This window comes from Haemaphysalis longicornis, unplaced genomic scaffold (assembly GCF_048455015.1).
Source record: "Haemaphysalis longicornis isolate Haplotype H1 unplaced genomic scaffold, Haemaphysalis longicornis Haplotype H1 scaffold_2, whole genome shotgun sequence".
Taxonomy (NCBI): Eukaryota; Metazoa; Arthropoda; class Arachnida; order Ixodida; family Ixodidae; genus Haemaphysalis; species Haemaphysalis longicornis.
This window is the reverse complement of record NW_027526295.1, coordinates 256,240,973-256,256,596: the sequence shown is the minus strand read 5'-3', so window position 1 is coordinate 256,256,596 and position 15,624 is coordinate 256,240,973. Positions and strand designations below refer to the sequence as shown.

Genomic DNA, 15,624 nt, shown 5'->3' with positions numbered 1-15,624 from the left:
CATACAGTCGCACCTGTAGAGGAAACACTGGACATCGCAGCGGACACTCCCAGTTCAGCGTGTTGGTTTGTTCCCGACAAGTCGACCTTTTTCATGTGTACCAGACGTGTCTTAAATTCGCAGCGTTTTCCTCTCGATTCAACGAAATTCTCTTTTCAACGAAGCATCTTTACGGCTTCCGCATCATGTTCGCTGTAGTCCGTGTTTAGACCCAATTGTCTCGCAGCGCTTATAGATAGACTCCCACGCGTAATACGGGCGGCCTGCCCTTCTCCTTTTCACGCTCGAGCTGCCAGTGGTTCATGACAGGACGTTTCTGACGTCTCCGGTGACAGAGAAGGCTTGGCCTGTAAGCAGTCGGTCTTAATTCCTCAAATGTACCGGTACTCGTCGTCCAGATATCTCTTCGGTTGAATAGGCGCCAAATTCGAATTATCTTGGCCCCGCTGCTGGAACAGTGTAGACCGTCCTTAGCGCTGTCCGCAAAAAAAAATCGTTTTTTTTTTTTGAGAAGGGGAGCATGTTGTGCACGGGCGAGGGGTTATAGCCGCATACACGTGTAGGTTTAATTTACGCCGTGTGATATCTGCTGGCACTGTGATATGGCCTTGTGATATGAGCAAGTGTGACGTATGCGATACCATTTTTTTTTTGTTTTCGCTGTATTTTCACCCTTTCCACGTTTCATGTACACTTGGACGTTTGCCATGTTTTCTGCTGCATAAGCTGAGTTGAAGTTATTGAGTGTGTTTTGTCTCCTCTTTACCTTTGTCTCTGTGTTAATGTTCGCTAGTACGATGAATTCCTTAGTTAGTAACCAACGCGCCCAACTTAGCGCCTTAGTTGGAAGAGTGTACGCGGATGTGACATGTCAGCACGTCCTTGACTCAGCTTGACGGCTGGCAATACGCGCGAATATACGGGCAAGACCCCCCCCCCGGATGTAATGTGGCCACTTATGCGGCTCCTGACGAGCGCGCCGTCGGTTTCCTCCGCAGTGTCGTCGCTCCTCCGATAACAATGGCGCGTCGTGTGGGCGCGGAATCGGGAGGTGTACATCTTTCTGGAGCACCGCGGCGGCGGCGTGGAGATGCGGTCATGCGGCTCGCTCTCGCTTTCTCTCTCTCTATTCGCGGTTGCGGCGTTACACCCTCTCGTGCGTCGAGGTGCCGCTCCGTGGCGGTTTCCGCACGCCTTGTTTGTGCGCTGCCTCGCCGCGTGAGAAAGTGGGCGGCTGATCACGCCACGCTGCGCGGGCGTTCGGGCGGCCGGGCGTCGGATACGACCTGTGGCACAATTAGCGAGTGGCGTATACGCCCATGTGCTTAGTACCTTGTGGGTGTGTCTCCGATCCCATCCAGAGTGTACAGCGGGTCTATTAAGACTTTACGAAGGACGCGGAAACCGCATGGCGCATGCGCCCTCGGCCGCGAGTCTTATCTGGCTAATACGATTTGTCAGCCGTCGCTATAGGAAAGCTGTGCGAACCGTAAATTAAATTGGCGAGCTTACTGCTTGTATTAGTATTTTTCTCGGTGCCGCATGAACTGCTCCGTCAGCGCCCCAACCACCTCTTGCAGTGTCTGTCTTGGCGAACTGCCCCAAGTGTTTTACGAAGCCAGTTATCTTTTTGGATACCTGGACGGCCATCCATCTGCTCTAAATTTGTAAAATAAACGTTTATTCCTCCTCCTCCTCATGCTCCGTATTTTTTTAAGCGCAGTTACTGACCATTTTTTTAGTGCGGCAGTTTCAGGCGGTCGTTGCGTTAATCAGCAGCACCAGTGTCGGGGATATACGTCGTATTGTGCTGCGCAAAGTTTCATCGCATTCACTTTGGTAAGTTCGTAGGGGACTGGCTGGTGATGCAGGTCGAAGGCGATCCCGAGGGCGACGTGGGCTTATGCAAAGCGGCCGCAATTCTCACCAAAATAAACCTATCCGATAATCCGAATACACAACGGAATATAATCCTCTGCCCCAACCCCCACACCAGCAAGCGTTCCGGTGTCTACCCCTATAGGTGTGACAATTTACGCCTGCTGGTGGACTTTCCTTTCCTTTTCTTTGACAATAAATTAATTCATTCATTCAACGTGCAAAGTTTTAGGCTACACTACCGGAACAGCTACTTAACTACAGCTCAAGAACATTTGTGTGTGTGTGTGTGAAGAGAGAGAGATAGATAGAGAGAGAGAGAGAGAGAGAGAGAGAGAGAGAGAGAGAGAGAGAGGTGTCCCATAAGCTTTATTTGTGAGTGTGTCTGCACTTCCCCACTTCATCTTAACCCTAACCCGAACCAGGACCTCAGGCCTCTTTACAAAATAAAGGTCACTCATTCATTCTCCATCACATCGCGATTGGGGCTCCGGAAACCTCATAGGCGGCGACCTTGAGCGCAGCGCCACCGCGTTGCCGCGGTAGGTGCTCCGCAGGAAAGAAACGGGGCCTCATAAAAGGACAGCGCCTATATCCTGCCACGTGGGCGCTTGTCAAAAATGTATATATCGGCGCGGCGCCATGGGAATGCCGGAGCAGGCGCTGACCGCGTAATTCAATTCGCTCCTCGCTCGGGCAACTGCGGAGGGACGTCCCCCCCGCGTCGTCGAGGGAGCCTCGATCGCTGCTGGGGGTTCGACCGCCTGCCTGGGCTGTGGTGGTGGCAGCGACGACGGGCCGTCGACGCCTCGACGTGATCGGCGCCCCGATGATGGCAGCGTCGCTGTCGGCTATGCTCTTACTTTTTTTCATTTTTTTTCTTGCGGGCATGCCTCCATCGCCGATGCGCTCGCAAAGTGGCCTTCACGTCGGCACACTCTATCCCTCCCCACTCCCCCCAACGTCCTGCTTTTTTTTTTAAAGTTGTTTAGTTTCTCGTCATTCATTTTTCTGTTGTCCTTTCTTTCAGCATAGTTCGTCTACTGTGTGTCACAGTCAGTTATTGCCGTTCTTTTTGCGTTCCCCCTTTACGTATGTCGGTGCTTCGCCGCGTTGCGTGGTAGTAATGCGGCGAAGTGCGTACGCCGGGAAAAATAACGTTGTGAGCGTTTGTTTTTCTTTTTTCCATTCGTTTGTATAGCGGGGGAGTGGTTTTTAATTCACAGGAAACTCTACGTTGGCATTTGTGCGTAAAATAAGTTTTGTCAAGGGACAATGGAATATTGGAGCTTGGAAAGTTTTATTATAATGAACGGTTAAAAGTGACGGGAGAGTATTTTATGCCTTATACGTGCTTACTTTTTTGTATCTTATGTTCCAAGCCAAATTAATTAATGAACGCAAAGTGCATATTATAAAAAGGTGCTTTGGAACGTTTATGCCTGTTTATGCCCCCTGCCAACCGAGGTTTTCGGTCGTGCGAGTCATGTTTATGAACTTATTTGTATCCGAAGTATTTGTTTTTCCCTACAGAGTTCAAACTCAGTGTGGTCTTTTATTTTGTTCTTATCAACCCTCCAGCTTGGTGATTCTGTGAGAGAGAAAAAAAAAATCAGTTGCTCCATTTGATTTCCTGTTTTAGGGGCCAAGGTATAGGGAAACGTGGGGCTCTGGAAAGTTCGGACAGATTTTAAATAATTCTGCTCCCAACGCAACAGCGGTCGAACTGTGGTGTCCGCAGAATTTTGAAAAATGAAAATAAACGGAGGTTAATGCGGCTGCAACTGACCTTACCAATCATGTCTTTGCCGCATCATTTATTCTAAAAAAACTCGCGTGTGACCTGCACTGCTGTTTATTCATCATAATTTTTTTTCTCTTACTTTTTACGTTGCGAATACTTTCGCGACGTAAAAGGTAGTTATACCAAACAAAAGAAACGAAACTACGGCAAACATTTATGCTGCCCTTCGCCAACTGATGAAATCTGCGATAGAATTGGCGGTCGTTTCGCTGTCGTTAATTGACTTCGGAGAGCGGCCTTGCTTCAAAAACCGTTGGTTTATAGCTCCAGCCTCCGATCGACGTATTCTTTTCTTTTTTGTCAAACGGAGACCGCCATTCCCGATGCCTTGATTCTCGTCTGTTGTAGCTGGAAAAAAATTAATACGTGCCAGTTCGCGCCGCAGGCTGCTTGCTGCCTCGACGATCGTGTGATCGATTCGAGCGTATATCTCTCCCTGTCCTTGTTCTTGCATTAGCGACTTTATCGCCGTCAATGCATGCTGCATAAATTTCGTACGCCACCGCACAGCGCTGCGTGGGCAGCCCACTCGATCGTTCGCAGGAGGCTGTCTTCGAGAAAATCCGAGGAATTGGTGCAAGCAGGAGATTCCCGCAGGCGCCTCACGGTCGGTCTCTCGAAAAAGAGGTGGATTTTTTGCGTGTCGCGGTCGCTTCGCCTGGTCTGCTTCCGTGCATGCAGTCGCAGCAATCTCTCCGTCATGTGAAAAGACGGATGTAGGGTCTGACGAAAACTTGCGAATGATAAATGAGAACACCACTTGTGTAAGTCTAGAGTCCGGAAGCGTTAAGGGCCTCGTGTCGCGTCGTCGTCGGCGCGGACTGTATTTTTGTAGGAACGGTTGTGCCTGCACATACGCCAACGTGGGAGTTACGAACAGTGTTAATATTTAGGAGGGAAACTCATTAGGGACTTTTATTTCATTTATTTCACCATTATCAAATATTAAGTTGTTTGAAGAGTTTGGAAAGTTTTTTGGAAAGCTACAGTTTAACAAACAAACAAAAAAGAAAAGTTGGTGTCAAACAGTCGCGGACGGGGACAAGATAGGACGGATACAGGCGCCCGTACCTGTTGTATCTTGTCTTCGTCGAAGTACGTTTTTTTTTTTTTTTTTTTTTGTCAGCTACAAATTTCGCGGCGGCATATTACCCGCTCAGTCATAAGTCCTTCTACTGCGACATGACCAACGCCAAGTACGATCACGCACTGTCTGCTGTTTCACCGAACACGGCTACCACAGAACAGGAAGGGTTTCGGCTTCCTCGTAGCTCGAACGTGTTAATGCATAGTGAAGAAAGCAAATTCCAGAAACCGCTTAAGAATCCAACTGTCATGCCAAGCCCAAGTCAAAAGTGGGGGTCTTCCCATAAACCCCCACAACGAAATAGCTTATCAGGTGCAGTTTCCTCTCTAGTATACTTACTAAGAAACTCTATGGGCGTGCGAGATGGAGCAGAAAGTTTCCACCGCTCGGAAATTTTTTATGCGATGCAAATAGTGCGCGAAAACGCTGTCTCGTTCCTCGCTTGAAAGAGAGAAGCTTAAGCTCCCTCCAAATATTATCTATACTTATTGGCGTGCTTCCAGAAGCTCACAGGATACAGTTGAAAACCATCGCACAATTCGCTCTAAATCGCAGGCGCCCATTGGTGGGTGCTCGCTTCGCTGCCCAGTTTTTTGCTACGAAGGGTACGGACATCGTATGCAGTCGGTGCAGCCGAAGGAAATCGAGAAACTACGATAACGGGGCCAGTGTGAGGCTGTTAAAAGTTACGATAAATGTGACTATGGCGTAGCTGCCTCCTTGCGCACTGCCCTGACTTCAGCTGGCTACCTGCAGCGGCGTGGGAAGTTGGTCGAAATCTTCGCACAAAAAGTAACGAGGGCCTTTCCTATCTCAGTTTCACCTGTCCTGCGTTTCACAAATTCACATGTTCTCACCGATAGTTTTTCTTTCTTTTTATACGTGATGCTGGGATCGCATACATTTTCGTGCCGGCGCACTCGCAGCACGGACCCGTGCACGTCTGCTTCATTGATTGATTGATTGATTGATTGATTGATTGATTGATTGATTGATTGAATGAATGAATGAATGAATGAATGAATGAATGTTTTAACGCGCCGACGCAACGCAGGCGATGAGGCGCGCCGTAGTGGAGGGCTCCGGATTAATTTTTTTGACCATGTGGGGATCGATACGTCTGCTACACATCGCGCAGTAAGGCGAGGTCTTCTGTTTGCGGGTAGGCCTACAATCAGGCCGCAAAGGATACTCGCATGGGAAAGTTCACGAGGTGGGAAGATTGCGCGCATGTCCGTGTTCTCGGCGCGTTTCCGCTCGTCGGTGCTGGCTGTCACGGTGTTGTCGCGCGAGTACGGCCTTTGCAGCGACGTCGACTAGTGGGTCAAAAGGGTCAGGCGGGCGATGACGACGGCTTCCAGAAAGGAAGCAGGCGGCTCGTTTGTCGGCGGGCCTTGCGAAACCCGATCGGTCCAAATGTCGGGAAGCTTAAACGCGTGCGACCGTCGTTTGGTCCCCGCCCTCCCCCCGTAACAGCCTGCGCTTCTCGGCCTGCGGGAGGGCCCGCGTGCGAGCGAGGAGCGGCGCTGCCCGCGTTTTCACTCCCGTGGGGCGCTGTTTTGCTTTGAATGTTTCACATTACGGATGAAAGCGCTGTGTTTTCACCTGGAAATAAGGATATGAGGGAAGGCCAACTGGATTTTAGTGGTTTTTGGGAGTCCTTGTGTTGCTGGTTTGACCGCTGTTCTGAATTTATTTTAGTATTTTTACACATTAATGCTTCATCTCCAACTGGAGATCGGTTAAAAAAAATATGGAACAATGATTTATTGTTCACATAAAGCCGCGTGAAGAATATGCAGATTAAGCAGCACTACATGCAAACTCTGGAAACGATGACTTAAACAGTTTGTGCCAATCAATTGTTGTCCTCTAAAAAAAAAAAAGAAACCAGACTGGGTTTTCATAAACTATGCCTTTGTCTATGCCACACACACGGAAAAGAAATTATTTGGGGAAAATTTATGTTGCAATGCCCATTAATTAATCGGTACAAACATTTCAGCCGACATGCGGTTTCTTTTCGGTAACGAAGTTAGATTTGCTCTTGGTGAGGGCTTCATCACTAAAGCACAACCAAAGCGGGTGTAAGTGAAGCGTGCAGCCTAACGTGGGGCATAACACCGTCTTGTGGGAAAGTAGGTGCACGGAAGGAGCGGGAAATTTCAAGTCCATTTTCAGACAATACAAAAAAATTAACTCCCCTTTCTTAAGGGAAAGATAGTTAAAACGTGAAGCTATCTCCCATGCAAGCTGAGTCAAGGCCAGAATCCAAAATCCACTCTCCCAAAGTCCAAAACTTACACTGCCAAAGTTCAAAGCCCAAGTTCAACCCTGCACCACCGTAGTCGAACGCTGCTTAGAGAATGTATTTTATCATCATCGCTAACCTTGTGTACTGCCAAATTATATTTTGCGTACTACGAAAGGTCCGTTGGGTGTGCAAAGACATCCAATTTTTGTTATGTGGCGTACGATTAATGTACCCTTTGTGAAACCCATCGTGTAAAGTTGGCTTTCCTGCAGTGTGTTTCCCTCGGGCGTCAACGCTATCAGTGAGGCATGTACAGCTTCGCTTTGAAAAGCTTTCGATTGGCGTTAGCTGTGACGGAATCGAAGTGCCTGTTTCAATTGAGGTCATTTGTGACGCGTCCACCAATGAGCCTGTAGTGTGCAACTATGACAAGAAGTTGTTTTAAGCTTAGTTTGTGCAATACACTTCTGAGTTTGTGTGCAATACATGTGGAAAGAAACAGGGTCGTCAATATTGACATCCGCCGCGCATCATACCATGCAACTAGCTTACTAAGGGCATCATTTAGTAGCTGTTGCTATGCCGTGGCCCCAATTTCGGAAATCGCTCAATTGTCTGCGCAGAGTCGCACATTGGCGCTTTCTACTAGGCCGGACCAAGAACCGAGCTCCGCATTTGGCTCGCACTCCAAAGATATAATAGCCGAGCCTCTCTGCACATTCCATGCGCAGATGACTGCGCGAGTGATCCGTTCCGCACTAAACGTTAGTCTCGCCGTCCCCTGAGCGTTCGGAGTATTCTTTCACCCGAAACCGTCGTTCCCCTGGGCCTTTTGGAGTGTGCTCCAAGGGCCGACCTGCCAGCCTCCCATGACTCTCGCTGATGCGCGCTGGCCTGTCGCAGCGACGGCTCAACCTGGCGCTGCCCCTACACCCTTCCCCCTTTCCCGAGCGTTATCTTTAGTGTTTCCCAACCCTTCTTCTGCTGCTGCATGTGAGTCGTCGCGCTGTCTGGCCGTTCCGTCGTTGCCTCGCGCTCGTTTCCCCCTCTGCCGCAGCCTCTTCTGCGCAGCAGCGGCGGAGCATTCGCGTTGACGACGGCGGTGCGACGCCTCGCAGCAACAGCTACTCGCCTGTTGTAGTATTTAGACGCGTCTCTACTCTCGCGGCGGCAAAGGGCGATGGAGTGCTAGACCTTCAGCACTCCTTCGCGTCCCGTGCTGGAGCCCCGCGCAAGTTCTTGTCCCACCCCTCCTCCTAGCAATCTTTCTTATCGCAGTGATTAATATTCAGGATGCGGTCAAGTAATAATCCCTTTCTTTATGATTGGATTCGTCGCATCGGTAAAATGAAAGCCTGGACGACGCGTGGCGTAACTTATTTTTGGTGATTCTTTTCCCCGTTTAGCGCGTAGCGTTGCCCACGTTTTGATGTTAATTCGCGCCAGATTTGCGCGTGAGGGAGTATTTCCCAGCCTCCGTGTGGACTTCTGGTGGTTGCGTCGCTTCGAGCTGAAATGGCAACATAGCAAATTAAACAAACAGACACAAAAACGGAACGGGAGGCATACATAGATTTAATGAAACCGGGGTCATGTAATCATCGACGTGCAATATAGTCGAATCTTCGACCGTCCGCGCTTTATGAGAAGACTTGGCCCGGGCATTTGGAAGTAGTGGGGTGGTAATGATGATATAAATGGCGGTAGCTTTGCGCACTCCGTGGCAAACCGTTTTTAACATGAAAGTGTTTTATTCCCGGATACACGAAGATTTCGCTGACTTCATATCCGTCACGGAAATAGCGCCAGTACAACGAAGCAGGTGGCGTGTAAAGGGTGCACCCCTGCACACAAGGTCTTCTTGCGGGGAAGCAACCTGTAGTACTAAAGACTAACTTATACTGAGGGTTGTTCGCTTTCGGGTTTTATATTTATGCCGGGATACACCAAGATTTCGCAGACGTCATATCCGTCACGGAAATGATGCCAGTACACCTTTGACGAAGCGACCCACCAGCAGGACGTCGCTCGCCAAGCACACCCACAAGGCAGCCGCCGACCCGCAAATCATGCTCAGCCGCAGATTTCGCTGCACATTTCAATTTCGCGTTTTACCGATTCCTATCACAGAGGAATCAACCACATTTTTTACCGAAAGTGTGGAAGGGGTGGGACGCGGCGCTGAGCTGTCGAGATCAGCTATGGAGAGGCAGTTGGAATTCTCATCTGATAACGCACACAAGAAAGGGAATCTCACAGGAAGGAGCATTGGCACGTACATGTTATTTCATCAGCTGGTTTTGAGGAGTGTCTGTAGGCGCTCGTCGACCCCCTCAAAGCATAACCACTCATCCACGCTACTGTCTGTCAGATAGATCAAAATAGCATTTTAATGCGTGGCTAAGAAAGAGCGCGCGTAACCATATGATTAGCGTTTCAAGTTGTACGGGCATGGCTTGGAAACCAGGCAAATGTGGGTTCTGGTGTTGTCGGCTCTGAGTCGACGCCAGAGTCGACACCAGCTGAACCAGAAAGATGAAAGTTGCGGAGCAATCACACGCAGACGAGGACCGTCTGCACGTGCTTGCTTCTTCCTTTAAATTAGCCAGTAGACTTTTAAATTGGGATGCAAGTGCAACAGTGCGAGTGAACGCACCCTCGGTTGACCCTCCCACTTGTTCGGGAACCAGTGCCCCGAAAACTTGGCACGCGTCTTGAACGCGAGCTGCATTGATCATCTGGCGTAGTCGGCTTTGAAGGGGCGCGTTGAGGCGGCGGTTTTCTTGGCTAGGGGCCGACCCGGCCAAGCCGTGGGCACGGGGCGCGAGCAGTCGTTGACCCGCTTTTACGAGCCGCGCGAGGCGGCGTGGCGTCGCCGAGTACCCGCGACGCGCCGCCCGTCTGTGAAAAATAGGCGTACGTTCTGCACTCCATTACGCCGGGCGGGGAGAAAAACTCACACCGTCGAGTGAGCCGGCGATAAAGGGCGGCCTTTATCGAGCGAAAACATCTTGAACACTAGAATTGGATGGCGGCAGTTCTTCGTTTGCACGCTTCGTTATGCCCTCGAGGCACTTATACTATTATGTAGCTAGTGGCTGCTGCAAACGAAAAAAAAAAAAAAAAAATCTGTCCTTCCACTTTCCAGCGAAGCCGGCGCTCTAATGGGATTTGCTATATTGGGAGATTTGTAATATTTATTTATGAGGACAGTGGCGCGATTCCTACGACTAAAGGCACGCACTATTTTTGAGTACAGACCATGACGTCTCTAGTGCGCCGCTTAGGTGGGCGCCCAAGATCGCGCAACAATGCGCAATGTAAGGGGGTAGAGAGACGCCGTGCGTCGCGATGGGTGGTCGTGTAACCACACACTGTCCGTAGATGGTCATTCTTCACAGTGCAACACACGATGTGGGAAGACTAGATTACAAAGACCAAGCTTACACCGATCCTCTTAAAATCGGCTTCACCCAACACCTACCGGTCTACCTCTAAACTTCACCTCTAAACACACATGCATTGCTGAGAAGACATTAACTTGTATTTTTGCTACGCTATATTTTTGCGCCAACTGGTGGATACCTGAACCTAGAGCCACTTATTTAGTGGCTCTACCTGAACCCTAAAAGCCAAAAATGGCAGCATCTCCACTCCGTGGATGATGCCGATGGTGCGGAGTACGGGGACTCGAAATGAAATCCAAGTTGCGCCCCGAGTGACATCCGATTTGCGCCCCGACCGTCTTTCGATTTGAGCCGTGAGTTGCACCTTTATTATTCCCTAAATGAAACTGCAACTCACGGCTCAAATCGAATTTCGCTTGATTTTCGCTTGATGGTGGTGTGCGCACGGATGGACGCGGACGGACATTGAGAGCTCCTAAGGTACTCCGCACCTTTACAGGCGAGGGAGTGAGCCGTTTGACTCGGGTACTTAGACGACTGACACTAATTCTGTCTGTTCTACCAGACACAGTCCCGAATTCTGCCGGTGCCTGTGTAATTTTTTGCGATTGTGAGTGCTATGCGCACGGACGCGGACGGACATTGCGTGGTCCTAAGGTACTCCGCACCTAAAAGTATCGCAGTCAAAGCTTCGTTTTTTCCTCTGTACCCGTGCTTCCTGCGCGCTGTTCAAAAAGTACTGACTAGCCCGCCTGGCTTGGACCTCCAGTGGCTTTTCGGTCTTTCCAGCGGCGATAGTGACGCCGCGCGGAATTTGTCCGATGCCGGAAAACGGTGATCGGCGGACCGCTCGCTCCGGCGGAGGCGGCCGGCGGCGTCCGTGCGGCCTCGCAGAAGCGAAGGGCAAATGGTCAAATGGTCAGTGGTCAGTGCCGTATATGGTCAGTGCTAATGGTCAGTGCCGTATAAATAAACAAAAAATATAGGCTAAAGGAGCGTTCATAATCTCTCAACTTTCTTGAAGCTTCGAAGCTGCGGGTGAATGAAAAAGTTGTGGACCTCTTCGGTGTATGCGGCGGAAAAAAACGCACAAGTCTTTTGAACCCACCCATGCTAAACTTGCTAAAGTCCCTTCATCGGCTTAGCCGATGCCGATGAAAGCACTTAAACCCACGCGTATGTGGTGCTTAAATTACGGCTGCCACAATTAATAGCTATAGTGCTTTGCTGTGAGGGCGCTGCTTCTGTAGGCGTTTTGTACAACCTTGTGATCGTCGTTTTCGGATACTATTTACATTCATTGGCGCATAATGTGTCACCAGATCTCGGCTTATGTATTGTTGGCTCAATTCCACTGGTTTCAAACAGAGGCTGTTCAATCCGCTTGCTTTTATTTTCAATAAAGAAACAAATGAAAACTTTTTGTACGCGAAGACGAGAAGCAAATGTGGTGGTGCGTGTATTTAATAATGACTGAATAGTATATAAATATGTTGAAGCAAGATGTTTTAGCAACAACTTTCGGTCTGGTAGTTCAAATGCGGGTTCTTAAAATGTGTTTGGTAAACTCCGTTCTGTTTCGGTAATAAGCATCGACGCACTTGCAAATCTTACCGGCGGTCAAATAAGCATTACGTAATTTCAGCCAGGAGATTTCTCTTAAATTATTTATCACAAGCCAAAAGTTCACTTGTAAAGTAATGTCTGTACTTTCATGTACGCTTCAATATCGCACGCCAGTGTATGCTACATGCATGCGTAACTATGTTGGCTTATATTATTTTTCTTCATATAAGGCTAACATGTTCGCTTGTTTACCACTTGATGCGACGTAATGGGAGCCTCACCTTCGGGGTTTTACTGCCCAAAGTCATAACTTGGTTTTACTACACCCATGTAAAACACCGCAAATACGCACATATCGCGCGCGCATGGCCTTCTGCAGGACACAAAGAAAAAAAATGAACACGCCTGGAGTATATCGTACACTGCGGTGACGTAAACTGCAATAACGGCCCAAAACTTAGCTTTGCACATCCTATAGAAGTTTGTTTGCTGAGAGGGGTGATTGTTCTCAAACCACTATGCGTCCGCCATTGCCGTTTTCTGCAGCGCCACCTGTAGGGGCTGGAAAGAGCGGTTAGTTGGGCCTAGTTGGACCTGCACGCATGGTAGCCTTGCGGGCTGGCCGTGTTCAAGTTACAATTATTTTTTTAGCAAAAATAAGAATAGCTACGTCCTGCGCTCATGCGTTCACATTGACCAATCGTCATAATAGTGCGCATCCTTTAGGACAGCAAAACGTAACTTCGTTTTTTAGGGGCAAAGCCCCTTGAGGATGGGGCTGTTGGCAACGTCTCCTGTCGTCGTCGTCGTCGTAATCGTCGTCTCATGTAGTCACGGCGCTAAAACACCGGGAAACTCGTTTACGCCAACGTTACTAGTAACGTTGGTTTACGCCTCGCGCTATAACGTAAAGCGTACTAAAAAAACACCGGGACACTTGTATACACCTCGCGCTGGAGCGCGAATTCGTAACGCGTACTTTTTAAAACAACACAGGGACCCTCGTTTACGCCTCGCGCTAGAGAGCTTCGTGCTTCAAAGACAAGAGACTTTTACAGCAAAGATGTATACCTCTGCCCGCCAACGGTTTCATCTCGGTTGGCAAATACGCCGAGGCGCCAAAAAATACATGTACTTATACACTACATGCTTCGCCCCTCCCCAGGTTTTACGTTAGTGGGAGTGGCCCGGGATTTTTAGCATCTCTCTCTCTCTCTCTCTCTCTCTCTCTCTCTCTCTCTCTCTCTCTCTCTCTCTCTCTCTCTCTCTCTCTCTCTCTCTCTCTCTCTCTCTCTCTCTCGCTATCGCTATCGCTTTTTTTGTTTTTCTCCTTCATGAACGCCGTCTTGCGCTGTTCCACTGTTGTTTCAGCCGCGTTCTGCTGAATGCGATGTTGGAATAACGGCTTTCATATATTGATGTCGTTTTTGCAAGTGCTATTTTTTTATCGTTTTCTTTAGTTGTTCGCTTCACTTGGGACTCGTGGGCTTAAAGTGAAATCCCTTTAACACCCCTTAAAGTGAAATCAATCGAAACATTTTTTTTCTAATCTCATTTTCAGGCGACGGGTTCTGTTGCTCCTGCATTGTTGGCTTCCTTTTGAGCACGTGTGCTGCGAGGAAAAGCAGAAGGGCCGCTGCTGGCCCGATAACTTTCTCCGCTTGTTGGACGTGTATCGCGAGCGAGAAATGAAACGCGACCACGCTGATCTGTGTGCGCAAAACCTTGCGTTCAGTTTAAATAGCTTCACGAACAACTTGTAAGAATGAATTGCGGTCGACGCAGTACATACACGTACAGTCTCTGTCAATATTTTCCAGGCCGCGCCAAAGGGCATTGGCCACAAAATATTCGAAGTACAACCTTATCTCTCGAGTTCCGCTGAAATATTTGATGCGATAAAGCTGAGGAAAACACGTTTCTTGCCTCCTGTCTTGAGGTAATTTGGTCACAGTTCTGTGTGGCCCGAAACATTTGGCGTGGCCTAGAAAATTTTGACAAAGACTGTACCTGACTGTGCCATTGTTTTACATCGAGGAAGCAGAGCAATCTTCCTCTGTATGCGCTTCATATCTGTCCCTGGTATATGGTGGTCCTGATGGGCCGTAAAAGCATTCTTCCTTACACACTTGTCATGCCAAAGAGTGATTTAATCGGTTTTGTCGGTGCAGTATCTTGTGAAGTCGAACCCAATTATTTCAAATAAAAAAAATGTAGCCCAAAATTTCGTGAACGAGAGCTCAAGATTTGGTGAAATAAGAAAGCAGCCACATTTCTAAAAAAAAAAAAATTATATTTCACTTGCTTATGGAACTACTATCCTCTGTGTGGAGGCTAGTGCCAGATGCAAAGCCTTGATTTAGAAAATTCCACAGTATGAAGACCTTGTTGAAAGCCTTGTTAGCAACTGTCTCGCAGAAAGAACTGTAAATTGAATTGCAAAAGGAAGTTTGCTGTATGTTTCCCAAATCACATTCACAACATTACCCGTGCTTCCATTCCCAACAAAAGTTTGTGCAGATGTAGCAGTAGACGATAGACACGAGAATGTTGCAAAAAATAAAGCGCACAATGAAAGGTAACACCTGCTTAAATGCTGCAAAAAAATTTTTTTCTGCCTAGCCTTTTTTTTTTTTTTTGCTTTGCTGCTGCAAACCAGAGCAATGTGTCACCCGCACGGAGCAGCTGCGTCCGCGCTTTTTTTCTCTTCCTTGTAAAGCCTTCTATGAATCACCAGATCGGCTTTCCTTTGAAGAGCAGGGGAGCTTACTCTGTCACATATGGGCTGAACATCTGGGGCTGAACATCCATTCGATTCTCCTGTTTCTGGTAAAAGGGCTTAAGGGATTTGTTCACTCTCTCAACCTTTTTTTTTTTCTTGTGTACCTTCCGTGTTAATTGATGCTATAATGGAAAACAAACTGTGCTTCATGCGTCATTTTTGTTGTGTGTGTGTTAACCAATATGTACTTGCAGTGTGCAACGGTCTAGTCTTAACTAGGTCATTTATTCTTGCTGTGGTAAACACATAGGAAATGTAATGAAATGTTGAGGGTTGAATATATGCATGTGTTTTGTTTCTTTGCTGCGATGCTGAGACTTCATTTTTTAATGCTTTGCAGGCATTGGGGCCTCCGGAGCAGGCATGACCGCTGCCTGCTGCGAGCCCGCACCCACAAGTCTCTGAACGTGACCGGTCCACTTCCTGGTGTTGCGGTCGCTCAAGTGCGTGCCAAAGCTGTACCCCAGTAGCAGGTAAGCTTGGCTGCAAATTCAGTGACGAGCTTTGGATTAACCTAGGTGGGCAGATTCTTCGAGGTCTTTAATGTCTGCCTGTCTATGCAAGGGTTTTGTATTTTGTCTCCACCTTTATTGCGAACTGCAGTGTTTAGATTGGTCCAGCACTGGAAAAGCTGCTTGCTGTGGGGCATATGTTGGAATGAGGCCTTTCAGCTGGTCTCATCAACAGACATAGCTCAAAAACGTTTTTGCTCCTGTTCATTTCCTTCTCAAACAGTTGCTGTGCAAAAGCGATGTGGCAGTGACAAATAATTGCAGTTGGTGCAGATGCATTTTTTGGAAAACTAATGAACATCTACCGAACATACAATAAATTGCCAATAGTGGT

General features: G+C 48.3%; 1 protein-coding gene across 5 annotated transcripts in view; it reads left to right on the top strand.

The window, feature by feature from the left end:
* Nucleotides 1–15,624, top strand: part of LOC144170450 (transmembrane protein 198) — an 87,545-nt gene that overhangs the window by 64,095 nt on the left and 7,826 nt on the right. For 4 of the 5 annotated variants that reach the window (XR_013322615.1, XM_077700261.1, XM_077700262.1 and 1 more), the window contains exon 2: nucleotides 15,119–15,251. The gene's annotated coding sequence lies outside the window, so the exon portion shown is untranslated. Of the gene's footprint in view, nucleotides 1–14,731; nucleotides 14,826–15,118; nucleotides 15,252–15,624 lie in introns of those variants that run through there. The other variant, XM_077700264.1, reaches the window with a different exon arrangement.